This window comes from Perna viridis, chromosome 10, assembly GCF_037379345.1.
Source record: "Perna viridis isolate PV_CMFRI_1.1 ecotype Kerala chromosome 10, ASM3737934v1, whole genome shotgun sequence".
NCBI classification, from domain to species: domain Eukaryota; kingdom Metazoa; phylum Mollusca; class Bivalvia; order Mytilida; family Mytilidae; genus Perna; species Perna viridis.
The window spans coordinates 11,776,556-11,794,847 of NC_142454.1; positions in this window are offsets into that span (position 1 = coordinate 11,776,556).

Consider the following 18,292-nt stretch of genomic DNA (forward strand, 5'->3'; position numbering starts at 1 on the left):
TATAATGAGCATGAAATATTAAACCATGTGTAAACCGTCGATCTAAATTACTCCTCGGGCCGGTTCCATCTTTTTATATAGGAGTATCGGGTTGGAATGGCTTTCTATTCTGTTTATATTACATGTACTTCTAAATAAATTAAATACGAGAATGCGCATGTGTATATATTTATTTTCTCCATCATTGCAATAAAACACATGTCGTGTATCATTAAAATATAGCATTACTATTAATATATTAATGAATAGGCAAACACAGACGATACCAATACGTTTTCTCTTAAAGATGCATTAGCTGCCAAATTTGTTCAGTTTTGATTTTACTGAATTTTGCTGATAATTTGATATAAGTTTGTAGTCATGCAATTGAAGCAAGAAAAGTCGATACTACCTACAGAACATTGTGAAAACAACACTTTTAATCAAAGAAGATCAGTAGCTCTGATCTAATTATTTTTCGCCCTTACTTCCAAAGATTGCCGACAGGACATTCACCTGGGTAAACAACACTTTAATCATGGTAAAAAAATTACAATAAAGAATGCACAGGTAAGCATGTGTCTTGTTTACATTACATTTCATCTATTTCTTTTTTAGTTTTCAAATAAAGAATGACAATTACTGACCGTATTTTTGCCACATTTTATCACAATACGTAAACTACAAAAGGACCCTTGCATTATATTCGAACTTTTGCCTTTTACGGCTTGATTACGAGGTCTTCCTTGCAATCGATTACCACTTTTGCTTTGCAATCAGATTTGTTTTTAAAAAAACGCGACCCTTATAGCACATGCGTGGATTAAGGTCACCAGAGGTCACATGCATACGAATTTGTCTAGGTCGATTTTTTGTCTTGCAAGACAATAAATATATAGACACCTATTTCATTTATATAACACATTTGGTTTTTTGAATATCGAATGAAATTATACAGGAAAAGTAAAATTTAGTAAAAATAGCTCAGTTAAGGTATATTTCAACACAAACAAAAAAAAAATATGACGAAAATGACAGCTAATGCAGCTTTACTTTTGTATGCATTCATCTATTATTGAAATACGTTTATGTCGTGATATAATATCGATGCCCATGGATTGTCAACTTTTGTCCTGAATCTACTGGGAATATTTCGACCGCAAATTGCATGTTTATATGCAATTCAAACTAGTAAGTATAGGTATTTATACAATAGGTAGCATAAACTATATTGACGTAAATGTATCACAACAATATAAATGCGAGTAGTATTGATTGTTTTACTATATGATATAGTTTATTGTAAGATTAAAACAAAAAAATTGACAAGTTTCGTTTTCAATATAATGGTTCACGAAATAAATTATTTCGATTTCTCTAATCTTTACCAATCATCCATGTATTTTTTACATATGTTTGGCAAACTGATACTAGATGTATCTGTTTACACTTTGTCTTTTTGTTTATCATATTCCGAAAATCATGTATGATTTTAGTTACTTTATGTTCTTTGTTTTGTATGTCTGTTTTCCATGTCTGGTCTTTGTCCCTGGATTACATTCTTTTGATTACCGCTATAACCTTGGTTCCCTTGATTACTCTTTGATTACCGCTATAACCTTGGTTCCCTTGATTATTCTTTGATTACCGCTATAACCTTGGTTCCCTTGATTACATTCTTTTGATTACCGCTATAACCTTGGTTCCCTTGATTACTCTTTGATTACCGCTATAACCTTGGTTCTCTTGATTACTCTTTGATTACCGCTATAACCTTGGTTCCCTTGGTTACTCTTTGATAACTGCTATAACCTTGGTTCCCTTGATTACTCTTTGATTACCGCTATAACCTTGATTCCCTTGGTCACTCTTTTGTATTGGAGCCAAAAATTCCAAAAAATGAGATTTTATAGCTACTTGCGTCCGGCCTTAATTTTATTTCTTTGACCTTTGACATTGGTTGTATGCAGTAGGACATTTATTTACATTTGTAACAGTTGGTTGTAAGGATTGAAATAAATAAATGAACTAGGGGATTAATAGTTTAAAATCACCAAAGAAAAAGGTTAAAACACATCGTTCATATTGTCAAGTTCTTTACATTCATCTTTCACGCAACAAACTCAACCCAAAGCAAAAAAAACGGATTTTTTTTTTGGCAATTTAGTTTTATAAAACTACATGTTATTGAACATGGTACTTATCTCAAATGTTTGGACACACATGTACTCAAAACGTACACATTTGAATGTCCATCATTGATATGAGAATGAGATCTACCTACAAAAAGGTTGATCTTACTGACCATTAGGGGAAATACATGGATTTTAAAGAATGCATATATCTCTGATAAAAGAAACATGTCTGTTTAGTTTACCTTCGACTGCAATGATTTAAAAAAAAATCAATATATGTATGTATTAAACACCACTGGTATGTATAGTCTTCATGTTGGCGCCCGTCTTCACACTTGGATTTATGCTTATGATTCCTCTACGAATGTGGTAGTCTTCTGTAAGTCATCGACTGTTCTTTAAAGCTTTTCCTGGATAGATGTTAATTGTGGCCATATCTGTTATTTTAATGCCTGCCACGGATAATATTACATTTCGTAAATATAAGATAATTATACGACATAGGTCCTTTCCTTATTAACAAATTAAAACTTCAACAAATTAGACATTCAATTAAAACAACTAAAGTCTTTGTTAACTGTTTTCCAGTATGCAATTAAATATCAATGGATACTATAAAATGGATAAATAAGTCACTTGTATGGCAAAATAATTTCTCCATCGAAAGCAATGCAACGTCAGCTTGCAAACAATTTCAATACTGCACTAGTGCAAATGTAGTTTAAAATTGTGACATTAACCGTGCCGTTACAACAGTTCATTTTAAACATTACTACATCATATATCTATACCATAAATTCGTGCAATATAAATTCTATTTGAGGTAATATTTCGCAGTATTCATGCAATAATTCAGATCAACCAACCTATCTTTAATAAAACTAGCCAAATATTTGGTACGTATATTTTATTTTGAGTTCACATAATCAATTATTTACACAGCCATCATGACGATCCATATATAGTATGGCTTTCTCAACTTAGTATAATATTTTTTTCTTTGTATGTTTAACCTTAAAAAATGCTGTTTCCTTTATTTTTATTTATTTTGTAATCAACTGCGATTTTCATATAGAAACATATTAATTAAGTAAAAACCATAAGCCGTTTAAAAAGAATGATATTTGTATAAGTGATAGTCTCTCTCTGTTATTGTCGGGGCCTTTGAGTGCTTACTTGAAGTTTTTTTAAACTTCTTTTGGTGATCTCTAAGTATTTACTTTTCTCAGTAAGGTTATTCTACGGTGCAACTAAAGCGTCTCACCATATATGCATTGTAAGTGATTGCTTAGACCCTATATCGTTTACTCTATATCGCATACCCTATAACTACATTTATTGACCTATATCACTTACCTTATATCGCATCCCTTCACAGACCATATTTGAAGAATGGTTAAAATATATGATACAATGAACATAACATGTTAAAATCTGTACGACATGCTATATCAAGCCTCGACCTACATCATTCGGCAGGCCGGTGGCCCTTGGGTGATATAAGAGTCCCGGGTTGATACAGGCAGGCCGGTAGCCCTTGGGTTGATATAAGAGTCTCGGGATGATACAGTGCGTGATACAGATTCAATATGTATTGTCATTTAAATGTTACAAATCGCATAATGAAAATGTGAGGACATCATGCTAGAGATTTGGAATTAATCAAGAATATCGTATTTATCAAGTTTCGGGCTACAATAGATCAAAACTGAATCTTATTTTACACGTACGTTTCTACATTGACTTGAATTATCAAAAAAAACCTGAAATAATGACCATGCAATGTTGGGGACCTATATGCAACAATCACCTTTTTTGCTGTTAGCTACTGATAGTCTCAAGGCAGATGCAATGATTCCATTGATCTGGATTGTCGAGTTCTTTTGTGGTTTCCGTCCTATTAAAATGAACAATTGTTTGCTTTGACAAATTAATTGGATTTTGGATGGCTTCTGTTATGTTTTATAATTCTATAGGGAAATACTTTTTGTAAACAAGACAAGCAGGGTGTACTTTGAATGATTTGCAACTTGTTGATGTTCGTTATAAAGTTATGAGAACTGTGCAATCATTGTCTTTTTCGTTTGCTATCTAGTTTTCTTAAGTACCAATCTACATACGATTCCGACACTGTCAATGGTAAAGTGATTCATTGTGTAAAAAAAACCAACAAACAAACGATGATTTTCCAATCTACATATGTTATACTTTCACATAATGATAACCATTTTTGCATTTAGATCAGCACTTTTTAGACAATCATACATTAATCTCCTATTCAAATCAACCAAACGAAACCAAGTCAAGAACGATAACTCATACAAAGTGCCAATTTCATGTATAATCTAAATAAAGTTTATCTCAACAGTGCAACAATCAAATGATAATTTAAGACTGGTTATGTGTTCAGTAACTATTTCTGAACAAGAAATAAGACTGAAATCGGTGGGTTTTTGACATGCATGAATCATCTACTGCCTGATTTTTAGTAAGACTGCTACTTAAAAAAAGTATAAATTATGTATTGCTTATAAAAAGCATTAAATTACCACTTTTATTCTAATGACAAATATAAAATGAAGATTGATTTGAGATATTTTTCAAATCGCATTCACTTTATAAGCCTGGCTTATGACAAACGCTTCAGGTTATTGTAGGTTATTCATTATCAATGGCTGATAAAGTGCGTGTAATAAAGTTGTCACAACTGTGATACAACTATTGACTTAAAATGATTTTAATCCCCATTCCATTACAAAACAATACCCAAAAGCCATGTGACAGGCATAAAATTATACTCCGAAAACATTTGATATTTTATTTAAGCAAGTTCTGATAACTTTCAATATTATACAGTGAATACAAAGCAATATGAATTTTGCATAAATTATTGTCTTTTAGTAATTTCAGTTAAAGCATTTCAAGATCAGTGTAGTATAGATTAAAAGTTAAAAGGAGTATTACAAAGTAATCTATAACAGGATGTCAATAGGTTTTAAATAATTACCTTTTGTTAATCAAGTGGCAGTTTTAATGTAAGTGAAGTAAAACTGATTTTGTCAGAAATATTTGAAAGGCTTAATGTGTTGAAGACAAACAGTTTGCCCATTTGATACACGTGGAAATTAACACTCCGTGTACACCGTTTATTAACTTTACCACACTATTGGTACTACTCTTATTCGTTATGTATACAAATGCTGTAGTAGAATTCGGTGTTTAAATTAAACTACGTGGTTCACCTATAAATATTCTATGAGACTGTTTTAGGTTTTTAGGTAGTTTTTATTTCGTTTTTTAATATAGTAAATTTCAAAATAGTTATATTTCAATACTTGAAATTCGAATTTGTGTCTTACAATTAGGCTTCTGCAAAAGGGTTATGTTGCTACAAGACATCACAAAAGAGGTTATATGGTCGTCATCATTAACTCATTTATCTCTATGATGTGTCCATCAGCACTATGAGAACCGATTTGTTCACCGTGTTATAGTTTTCCGTTCCTCCTTTGTCTACCTTGGCATGGATTTTCATGGGTAACTTGATTGGGGTTCTAGAATAGCAGAGGACGCTTATCCTACCAATGCACATGATCTATGTCCCAGTTTTTAGTGGTCTGGGCTGCTGCTCATGTATGTTTTAACAGGTTACAGCAACTAGTACAAAATGGATGACACACATATGGGACGCAATTAATTGCAAAATTGAATTTTCAAACGATAACGGACAGAAACGGTCATATGATCTCGTTATTTGATTTATGTTTTCAGCATTTGATACTTCATCAGTATATGTGGCGACAATATTACACATTTTCGAAGTACATTTTGCCGGTTACACAATTTCATGCATTAACAAGTGTGACATGTTTATTGAATTCATAGGGTTGTTTTGTTGATACAAGAATTTGTGGCTTCCATATTTGACACTTCAACAGTGTGATTTTCTTATTACATCAATACTTGTACTTCATTTGAAATTCGTTTTGGTTTACCCAGATCTTATATATTCAGTAATAATGCACGTACAAACTTTTTTACAAATAGCGGTAGTGAGTATTTCTAGGTTATCAATACTAACTCAATTCATCACAGCACAATCTCGACAGGTGCCTATTTTTTTTTTACAGTATATCAAATAAATAGTGATATAATATGATGTAGGAGCCTTTGAATATTTGCATCTGATTTTGTTTTGATATAATATTACATTTGTATGTGTGGCTTGTTTGTCGTCTATAGGGAGAATCAATCAAATATACGCTGGTCACAATTACATCGTGGAATTCAAAATTGATGTCCATATTAATAATAGTTATAGATAAAAAAGTAGTAATAGTATACAGTTTCTGATTTAAACTATTTTTATACCGCACGATATTTTTTCCGAGATAATATAAAAAAATGTATATTGAATTTGAATTGTCATCATAGCCTCTTGTGATACCAGTAGGGTTAAAATTCATACCTAGGCATCTCTTGCTTACGATTTTTTAAATCAAATTTAAATATGTATTATATCGATATTATATTTATATATCAAAATTTTACATTTTTTATTTGAATTATTGGCATAACACATGCTATGTTTTTATTGTATAATTAAAGATATGACACTAAATCTGACGAAATATGATAAATGGTTGAACATTATGTTTTAAGTGGTTCTAAGGTAGCATATCACAACTGCTGGTAGGTATTTGTTTACTGCTGATTGTCTAATCCTTGTTTTTCAAACCCCATATTTTTACAGTGGATTCATTATCTTTTGAACTGACATTTATCCTGTGACATTGTGTGTTGTGTTGTCTGCATTTAGAAGAGATAGGGGAAAGGATTTACCTTCTTTAAAATAGTTCAACCCCATCGTATTAATTGAGCCTGTCCCTTGTACTTTATTTTTAGTATAGGGTGATGTCTTCTAAACTTAACCGTAAAATAAGTGGTTTCAGAGGTTAGTCGAACGAAAACTTCGGGTGAGGAAAATTTCTTGTCGCTGATGTTAAGATTTCCAATAAAATGACCCTGGTTGTTGTTTTTTCACATGTTGTTGTTATATCGTTCAAACAAGCACTTACAATTTTCGATGTCAATTCTTCCTTCGAGAAAAAACCCATAAATGTGTATTCCATACCAGACAACGGATGATTGAATCTGATTCATCGAAAACTGTTTACTTCTTTTTCGACTGTGTGTAACAAAAAGACGACAAATACAGCGGTATAACACGTTAGCTAACCCTTTTTATGTATCTCCACTGACAATGTGCCCTTTGGGTACCAGTACTTCCGGCCATTATGGATATTTAAATTTTATAATTATAGAAAAGGCAAAAGACAAAGACCAGACATGTAAAATAGGAAAACACAACAAAGAACATAAAGTAACTGAGAAAATACATACAAAGTAACAAAAGTAAATGAGCAACTCAGACTCCACTAAAAATTGGGAGCGTGGACTAGGTGCACCGGTAGGTAAGCGTCCTCTGTTTTTAATTCTAGAAACACCCGCCGAAGTGCTCATAACTTTTTCATATAGGCTCTGTAACATGCAATGAGGTATTAATAATACATAAGGATGGTTGTTACAGCCTTAAATAACGTTGAGAACCGTAAGAGTCACTTAAGGCCATTATATTTCAACAATTATTTTACAGGGTCAATGTGAAAGGACGTATATTGATATTTATTGCACCAACTTTGTCCTCGTTTATTGTTTTTTTTTCTAAAAAAAAACATTTCAGGTTTACCTTTTACAGCAAAGTGAACTTTACATTTAGCATACACACAGAAACCAAGGCATATTTAAAACAAATGCACATTTCAGTTATTAAAGGGTATTTACACCGCTGGATTAAGTCTATAATAACTTTGTAATTATTCCTTAGCTTTTACATGCCTTATATGCCTTAGTACATTTTATCACAAACGATTGTAAACATTTCTACTTCGTATAGACCACTTATCGAAATTTGTGGTTCATTAAAAACCTGTATGACTATACATCTTTTCATTATTTGTTTTATTGCTATTATGTGTTTACAGATTCAGACAAGTACTCGGACTGCCATTGAAGTACCAGGTTTATATCATAAATGGTATTAAGTACTGTGCTTCTTCATTTGTAAATAAACAAATGCAAAAACTCATGATCTAGCTCAACCTTCTTTGAATCCAGAAGTTCAAAATATATATTTGCCTTCTAAAATACATATAAAAAGATGGTCTGTTAGATGACTATACAGTGGAGATTTCGGACCAAGTCTTTCCAGATTTATTATTTAAAAAATCATAAAAATTCCTTGATATACTTAAAATAGCTATAACACATTTCTTTTTCATCATACATTATAACATAAAACCAGGAAGTAAATAACTTTGAGAAAATGATAAGACGTGGGATGCATTTCTGTATTGAGGCCATGGAAAGGAGCAGTTAAGCAGGTGTAATCTCGATGTCAGCTATTTTCAACATTTTCAAAATCTTTATATATGCAAGTAAAGGAAAAAAAGAGAGAGAGAAGTGAAAAAAAATGACAATATGCAACACTATCATATTCATTGATTTGTCTGATGGCCAATAGAATAGAGTTATCTAACTTTTCAAATAGTTACTTCCATCTCTGTAGTGCTTTGTTAAATAATTTGTGACTATCAAATACACACATATGTTTGAACAGGCCATGCAAGATGTACTGTACTATGATTGGTCAAATATAGCCTATACCAAGAACACTAGTTTTGAAGTAATACAGAAATATATTTAATTTGAGGAAAACTTTCTTCGTTTTGCATGTCTTAACAAAGCGTTATATATGTTCTTTTTTGTATTGATTGTTAAGTATAAACTTTTAATTTAACCTATGAAATAAAGAAAGCATCTAACATATTGCCGTTTATTTTTTTATAAGCTAACGATAAGTACGTTAACGGAATCAGACTAAAATATATAAGAATACATGTAAGAGCAAGAACGAAAAAATTGACACAGTTCATGCAAAGCAACACATATATTATTGAAGACCAATCACGCTATTCTACAAATGATCAATTGAATTTGTTTTCGACTTGTGAAAACATTTACCAGAAATACTAATATGTAATATGAATGAGGGTTTTTTTTTTATAAACAAATAACAAACATTTTAGTTGAACGATACTGCGTTGTTTAAACATGGCATTTTCTATATTAAACCTAGGATTCCGACGGAGACGACTCTCATATCATGCCCATCAGCATATAAGCTGGGTCAAACGATAAGACTGTAGCACATAGTAATACACGGGAATCATCAGATGTTGGAATAATGACTAACATATCACATGATAAACGAACAAAAAAATAGAAATGTTCAAACGAAATCTAAAAAAAAAATGCAAACGACCTTTCTTCAAAATATGATATATCAAGTTGGTCCTAAACAAATCAATAAATGGAAAATGTTTTAGGATCACAGTATAGAGAAGTAAAACCTCAGGCAATTTTTTAAGTAATTGAGAAACACCCATAATGATATATAAATAAAATGAACCATAATTGCGCTTTAATTCAGTCGGCATAGAAAATGTAGAAATTACATGTATACTTGGTAGCTCTCCTTCGACATATATACGGATTCAGAATAAGATAAGAAGGTTATTAAATTGGTTATAAAGAGTCTTAAATTTAGCATTCCTTCCTAAACAAGGTCAAAGCTGCATTAGATATAACACCAAAAAGATCGTATCTGAAAAAAGCTTTGTTATTTCTATTCAAAGTGGAAAAATCTATTCGAATATAGCTTTTTTGATACAAGTATAAGTAATAAGGAAATTATAAGAGATTATAATTGAATTTCAAAAGTAACACGCATATTTATTGGATAAGCAATGATTTTTATGATGTTGTGACGTCATCAATGTTCTTTGGAGAATTACTCGTTAAATTGTGATACTAAAATTGAAGTATAAAATTAAACATAACATTTTTTCATTATATTAGAAATTATCTCATACCCAGTTGGCTCATTACAGAAAAACTTAAATTAAATTCAAATAATATACACCACGTGATTGCGATTATATTTCATATTGGCATCCTAATATGACGTGCTTCAAAGTTCGTTAGACCACAGCCATGGTAAAAAATGATAAACACATGACCAACATTTCTTGCAACACAAGGGCTGCGCCTATTAAAAAATATAACGAAACTAGTCCTAATAGAATAAAAATAGATCATAAAAACTCCATTTTATCACTGGTTTACCGTGGACTTGCCATTTATATCGTATTTTAACACCTTGGGGTAAAATAATGCAACATAAATGATCAGCCCGTGATAAAACAATGATATAGTAAAGCTACCGTGATTTATTTGTTAAAAGATACATAACAGCCTTTCCTTAAGGAAAATATTTTCTAGACACTAAATATAAAACCTCGTTGGTGCGATATCATATGTGTGGGCGATATTACTTTATAGTTGTATACATGTATCATTTGTATCGATATTCGGTGTTTATTATTTCAATCGATACGTATATGATATAATATTGGGCGGTTCTAAATAAACAAAGTCGAAAGCGTACTTCGCCTGATAATATTGCCACCGATTCCAAATGTTTTTTTTAAACAAACATATACTTGTTTTAGAATATGCTGGTAACAAATGTATTTAATTACAACGTGATTACCCTATTTTCACAGGTGCTTGCCGGTCCAGGATACTAAAAAGCACAATTTATGCCATATACAATATTATACATAATCTAAAAATTTTATTTCTGCAAGAATCTTGGTTGCTTTGATTACTCTTTGTGCTTAATGAAATGAATAAAGACGTCCTTTATCTATTAATATATTAAAAAGCATTTTTTATATATAAAGCAATAAACAGACTGAGAAATCTTCACAATTCTAATTCATTATTTTAAGACATTGAGAAGTAAACGACCATGGGTAAATCTTCATTTTTGACACACAGGCGGTTGTTGTTTTTTTTTCGGAAATGGGCAGCTGTTGGTTCGAAATATTTATTGCTTACTAAGAAAGTTACTTTATCATGAACACTAGAGTTGAACTATTTCACAGTTCCGTTTAGGTGTTACACGTACATATAAAAGGTGTAGAATACGGTTATTGATGATATGGTTGTACAGTGAAGATATAAACTAAATTATAAAGTTCTTTTCCATATCTAAGCTTATCATTATTCAAATGAGTATTGCTGTATGAATTTCCCTTTGGTTCAAACTGGCCCTTTATCTGCTCCATTGTACTTGAACAATCTGGTTGATGATAATGAAAAGGTTTTGCATCGCAAAGGTGCAATGACATATAAAAAGGACAACAAGATTTTAACAATTGTTTTGTGCATTACCATGTCCATCGAATTGAAATGTTTGAATATTTCATATCAATATAACAGAGAAAGCGACAGTTTCAACTTTTCATCGTTCACAAAAAAAAAAAAAAAAAAAAAAATTAGCGTAACTAATTACATAAACATATATTTACTGAAAATGGATAAGAATCCATGTAAAATCAACCGTTTTACATTTTTCGTCGGAAAATATAAGTATGCATATTTAAGTCAAAGGATAACCAAGTGTGTGCAACTGCAGATCAAACAATAAAATATCGCTTTCTTATCTCAGAAAAGGCGTTGATTTGGATAATAATAATAAAAAAAATTCCTAGACAGGTTGGGTTCTTGACAACAGTAACAGTGGAACCACAGAGATACACGTACGCACATCCATGTTTTCTCCGAACTTTTGTTTTTAAAAAACACATCATATTTACTTCTTTTAACATGTAAAAAAAGTGAAAAGACTCGAAAACTATCAGAAAAGATTATGTTATTTTTACTATACTCAACCTTTGTATTATACTTGTTTGATTTAAGTAAACGTTGAATTTTCTCCGTCATTTATTGATACTTCAGGGCCCCAACTTTTTTCGTTGGTATATTGAAGAACCTTAATGAGGTAGACCTCGTGTAAGGGACATAACCATTGAAATCATTGATATGTTTGTATCATATTCAATTTCTCCAACGCCTTTCAAGCTTTCCTTTCAAACAGAATGGAATCAGTCCAAGTTACATTGATGCTTACTTGACATTGTTTTAAAATGGTGAATACAAACATTTCAATGATTTGTATGAGTTGTGTCCCTTCCGATAGGACCACCTCCTTAAGGAAAAAAATAAAATAGTACATGTTACAAACGTAGAGCTGACAACGCTTCGGGGTGTTCACTATTAGTGCCCTTTTAAAAAAGAACGAAATACTGCGTAATTTCTTAATAGGCTCGCCATAAAGAATTATGAAATATTAGCTAATTCAAAAGATGCTTTTTGGTGATAGGATTTAAGAAATAAGACATGCAAACTAATCAAATGATGCATGCATCAATTATCGATTTTTCCTGAGTAAGCAGGTTTTCCATGCTTATCATTTCCGCGTCATTAAATGAAACCTAATTGAATAAGGTCTTAGCAGGTGAATGGTTTTAGATCATATCGTAGAATTGCATGTGTATATACAATCATTACCAGTTTAACTACGGTTCTTGCTTTATATCACTTGTATCTGGAGTGCTGAATTATTGACTGCAGTCATTGGATGGTTTGACATTAAAAGCCAAAGAAAAATTGACTTTTTGATTGCACATGTACCAGAACATGCAAATACAACATGTGTCAGATACACTTAAGCAGACAATAGAAGTTGGCAATTATTGTTACAAATAATACTGATGACGGGAAAACAGAACAACAAATAATGAACATTTAAGAAAATTAGTATCAAATTTGATTTAGTTTTAAAAATACATTTCTAAATATTGAAGTATTATGGAAATAGTTAAGGAAAGATTTAACTAATAGATCAAGTTTGCCTGCAATTGTGATATAATTAAGATTTTTTCGTATTATTATCTTTTTGACAGGTACTTAGGGTAGATATTGTTTTTTTAGGCCTGTAAACCAAATTATGTATCGATTTTTTGTACAAACCAAGTAAATATTGAATGACAGGGTAAAACAATTATTGGAATATCCTACTTTGACTTCAGCCAAAGGCAATGTCAGGTGAAACATTGATCGGAAAATCCGATTGCTGGTAAATCTTCCTTCCTATTAAACATACACAATCGATGAATCTAATAAATTAATTGGAAATTTAATGGCTTCTATCGGGTTTTCAAATACTACAAGAAAATGCTATTTACTTCAAAGCTTCACGCTGTCGTCTTATAAGCTTTATTAAGTTATATGCCGCATTAAGAAATTAACGTCCTTTTAGTTACACCTCAACATGAAATCCTTGTGGAGAAACATCAACGGCCCATGTTGAAATGTTCACCTATTAGATATGATCAATGATAAATACACACTACAAAACAGGTTAAAGTGTACACATTTAGAGAACGTGTCATTTATTATATCATGTCGATTTCATTCCTTAATTGAAAAGGGTTTTGTCGTGAAATGACCACGATAAGGTAGGACAATTTTAAACTGGAAATATAGATTTCTCTGTAGTTAATTTTAATCACCTATCAATGGTGTTAATGACCTTTGTCGTTTCAAGCTGTAAAATACCCTATCCTATGAATCCTGTCTAAACTTCCAACACCAGATCAATGAGAAAATCATGAAAATTTATAGTTTAAAATGCATCTTGAAAATTCTAATCCCATTGCATAAAAACGAATTTGATTTTTAAGTATGGCTTCCTATAAATTACAAAAATCCGTACATGAAGTACGGCGATCTTGTGTTCGGTATTCCGCATTCTATCTGTGCATGATTTTGTTTTTCGCATCATGTTGGGTTTTATATGTTTTTATGATTTGTTCAGTATTACTTTTCGTTTTCATTAATCCAAAATGCAGTTCATGCATATCTAAACTTGAAATCTTATATGCAAAATCAAACCTCACTCTTTAATTCTGAATTTGCTCAATTTATATTTTATCGATTTTCTTTCAGACACTGCTGCAATATAATGGCAGTAGTTTCTAAATTCAGTTTAAGCACTCTGCCATTTAAATTTCACAAAAGACGAGACAATCGCAACAGGTAGAAGTCTCGGAATGATTGTATCAGCCCGGCGTTTAAAGTGTAATTGATCGTTAAAGTAAAACATTGTGATTACATAATTCTGAATGGAAAATCAAATTACATTCTTTGTTTCAATCATCGCTACCGTCGTTGAATGATTACATCTAGAATTTGAATGACCAATATGAAGTTTTTTGTTATCTCACAGATGAGGTGAGATATCTTTAGTTAGATTTTAAGCATTACGTGAGTGAAAATCCATCAACCTTAAAGCTTACCAGGTTATACTCATTTGAAATATGACAGCTGCATGGCATTCTTGCCATTCCAAAGCACACGCTGCCACTCCTGGCTTTATGTGGAGGTCATATTGCAGGTGCTTCAATTTTGTGTGTATGCTGTCTTAATAGATGTATATAAAACTTTTAAATTTCAATGCTCAATTGCTAAATAGACGTGCTAATTTTTGTTTTCGTGTCGTTGATTTTCTGTTTATCTGTGGTGCAATTCAATCCGCATCTATGCATCAAAACTATGTGAACGAAATTGTTATTTTTTAAATTCTTGTAAAGGAATGTTACATATTTATGTGCTATTTATTTTTTGGTCTATAATTGCTTCAGAAATAGCTTCTGTGTTTTTTTTTTTTCTTCATTTTATTAATTCCTTTAGATCAAATATTCTGTTTACATAAAAAGCAATTAACCCAAAATATATAAAATATAACATGGAAGTACCATACTATTTCAAACAACATCTGTTAACCTTTGCTTATGTCAAAGTGTGTCCTACATTGTACGTTAAACATTTAAAGCTATTGTCGTAATTAAAGGTTATAAAGAGATTGAGTATCACCTCTCTGACCTCTCTGACCACCAATTAAAGTGCACTCAAATCTATTAAGAAGTTTCTCAGTGTTTAGTATACCTGCATACAAAAATCCAATAAAACAAAGCAAGAACAAACAAAAATGAAATCATCCTCATAGACACAGTCAGTTATAACCTCTCCTCTCCTAGAGATCTTGAAATTGTCAACAGAATTTCAGGTGTGCCATTACTAATATTCAATGCATTGTACTCGTAGGCATTTGGCACAATATGTTGTTTAACTTCCAATTGGAAATAAAATATCTGTGATGGCATTTATTTGTTTTGTTTTTATCATGTTCTAGAAAAAATAGAAACGCACCAAAAACATATACTAGTAATAGTGGCAAGAGAAAGAAAGAATAAACAGTAAAACGAGTTTAAGTCTGAGCAAAATGCCATTCAGTTGTGGCAAAATTCGATTTTGTTTATTTTGTTTTTCTTTTTGCGTTTTTGTCACTTTTTTTTTTTTGGTTTTTAATTCGACAACAGCAATGGTTAAAATAAGAAAACTATTATTTCTATAACAAAAACTCAATTTATATCTTATCTGTACAGTGTTTATGGAACCTGACAGTTTATATTAAATTGTGTAGAGTGTATGTTGTACGGTAAAAAATGCAAATTATGTTTTACGGTAAAAAATGCAAATTTGTCTTTATAATTTCAACTATATGACTAATATGAAATTGAATGCATTAAATTGATTGTCATATATGATTCAGAATATAACAATCAGTTGTGTTTGGTGAATAAAGTTATTGGCTTGATACTCAGATATCGCTAAAAAGATATTATTTCTAACACTGACAATGTGCAAGTAAACAATAACAAAACATGTTGTCTAATGGAACATTTGTTTAGGCCTGATATAGAAACATGTGCTAAAGACGGATATGGAAGCATGTCTTCACCATATAAAATGTATAAAAACATGAAAATATTTGTGTTTTAAAAACAAAGTCAACACCCTACTTTTTACATGTATGAAATATTTCTTTTACTTGAACGTTTTTTATGTTTGACAAGGGTATGTTTTTTGTTCTTGTTTAGTTTCAAAACATATAAAAACGTATATTGTACTTCCTGTGTTAGATAAACGGGATGAATTAATTACGTGTTACAATTGGAATACAAGAATTAGAATTACAGATTTAACACAGATATTAATACATTAAACAGTATGTTTATCTCGAAAAAAAATCAAATGTAGATTTATAAGCATTAATTACATGAATTTGGCACGCTGATACTGCATCTGTTACATAAAATAAAAAATAACAATTTCCCATTACTCGTAACAGAAACTACAGTCTGTGCAACATGAAGTAAAATGCATTGTTTTCATTGAGACTTCATTTGTGTAAAGTACTGTTTATCAGTTTTGTTGTCGACAAAGTTGTTACGACGTCGGCTGTTAACATATTACAATACCGTTTTATTAAAATGTATCTACTCTTTTGCTTTTCTTAAATTCTAAAAATTCAGACTTAAAATATAAAGGTGTTTAGATTAGCAAAACTGAGTACAAAATATAAAGTATTTTGTGTTGAGCAGATACTCTATACAGTACCGTTTGATTTTTATGACGTCACAAAAAGGTAAAATACTTACCAAAATGTAATGATTATACCTTTATGTCAATAGTGGTTGACACGTGTCGCCGAAATGCATTATTATCATCTCTGGATAATACTCGCATGACGGGTGTCGCTGGTGAAGCAGGATATACATATTTTTTTGTGTAAGTTGATATTGCTAGAGCTTTAGCTTTGTTGTGAAACGTCTTGTTTCCTTCATCTCCAGTGTTTATATTACTACTTTTTATGAGCAACTCGGCGGGTGTTTCTAGACAAGCAGAGGACGCTTGTCCTACCGGTGCACCTGGTCCATGCTCTCAGTTTTAAGTGGAGTCCGAGTTGCTCATTTGCTTTTGTTGCTTTGTATGTATGATTTTAGTTACTTCGTGTTCTTTGTTTTGTATGTCTGTTTTCTATGTCTGGTCTTTGTCCCTGGATTGCATTTTTTTAATTGCCGCTGTAGCCTTGGTTCTCTTGATTACTCTTTTATTCGATTCGCTAGATTGTGTATTTCGATAGTCTATGTGTCAAGTTTTCACGTTTAGGCCATTATTTTTATTTTGACGTATTTTAATTATCCCACTGCTGAAGCTTCGGTATTGTTTTTTTCCGATATTCAACATTCACAACATTTGAAAACCTTTTTGCATATGCACATATGTTCTAAACTCTATTTCTACAGAATAACAATCGTCAAGAATTCACATTTTATCCACTATATTTGTTTAACTATTTCTACAAACCACTAGCCCTGCGATAAAGGATCAATAAACAAATGATTGTCACGATGTAAGGAAACTACAATGAATATCAAAGTCAGGCAAACAAGTGAAAAACAAACTAATGATAAGTCTTTCAGTGACTCAAGCCATACATCCGGGAGAATGTACTTGTTGTACCGGAAGGGTGATTGTCGTCCGCTTGCTTAGAAGCGTATGCTGAGCTGTTCGTGTCGCATCTGGTATCGTGTATAGGGCGAACATAGGATTCAATCATTATATTGAAGATTGCGATTTAAGCATTTACAAGATCATGATTTTGTCGGTCAACACTATTGGTGATTTTTTTAAACGTGTGATTTGACCTGATTAAGACATAAAAGTTTATTTTATTCATATCCGAATTCAAAATCATTTTGCTAAAGTTATGATATGAAATAATCATAAAACAACATGGAAATTCTATACATAATGTACCAAAAAGATACGCTTTCATGCACAAAGTGTTGTACATAATTTTATGACAAATTATTTATGATATAAGAACAAATACAGTGTAAGAGAGTACAATTGTTTTGAAACACACCTAGAAAATAACACGAACAACGATGCCTATATATCTGATGACTTTGATTTTTTTGGTAAAAAGGGAATATAAACCCTGTATATGTTTGTAATGAACAGCTGACGCTATTTTGTTTATTTATTTTTTTTAAACCAAACCATTTCTAGATAATGCGTTATTTAGTTTCATTGATCGAAAAATCCTTTGATGTATTACGTAATAATATGACAAAGCTGCTTAGAGTAATTTGTGTATTCATGTAAAGGATTTGATACAGTTTTAAAATATTTTCTATACGGTTTCAAAATTAATTGAAGTTGAACCCGAACAAATATTCTCGTTTCTTTACGTTTTGATTATCAGACGTGTAGTAAAATCCTAACAAAAACTAAAA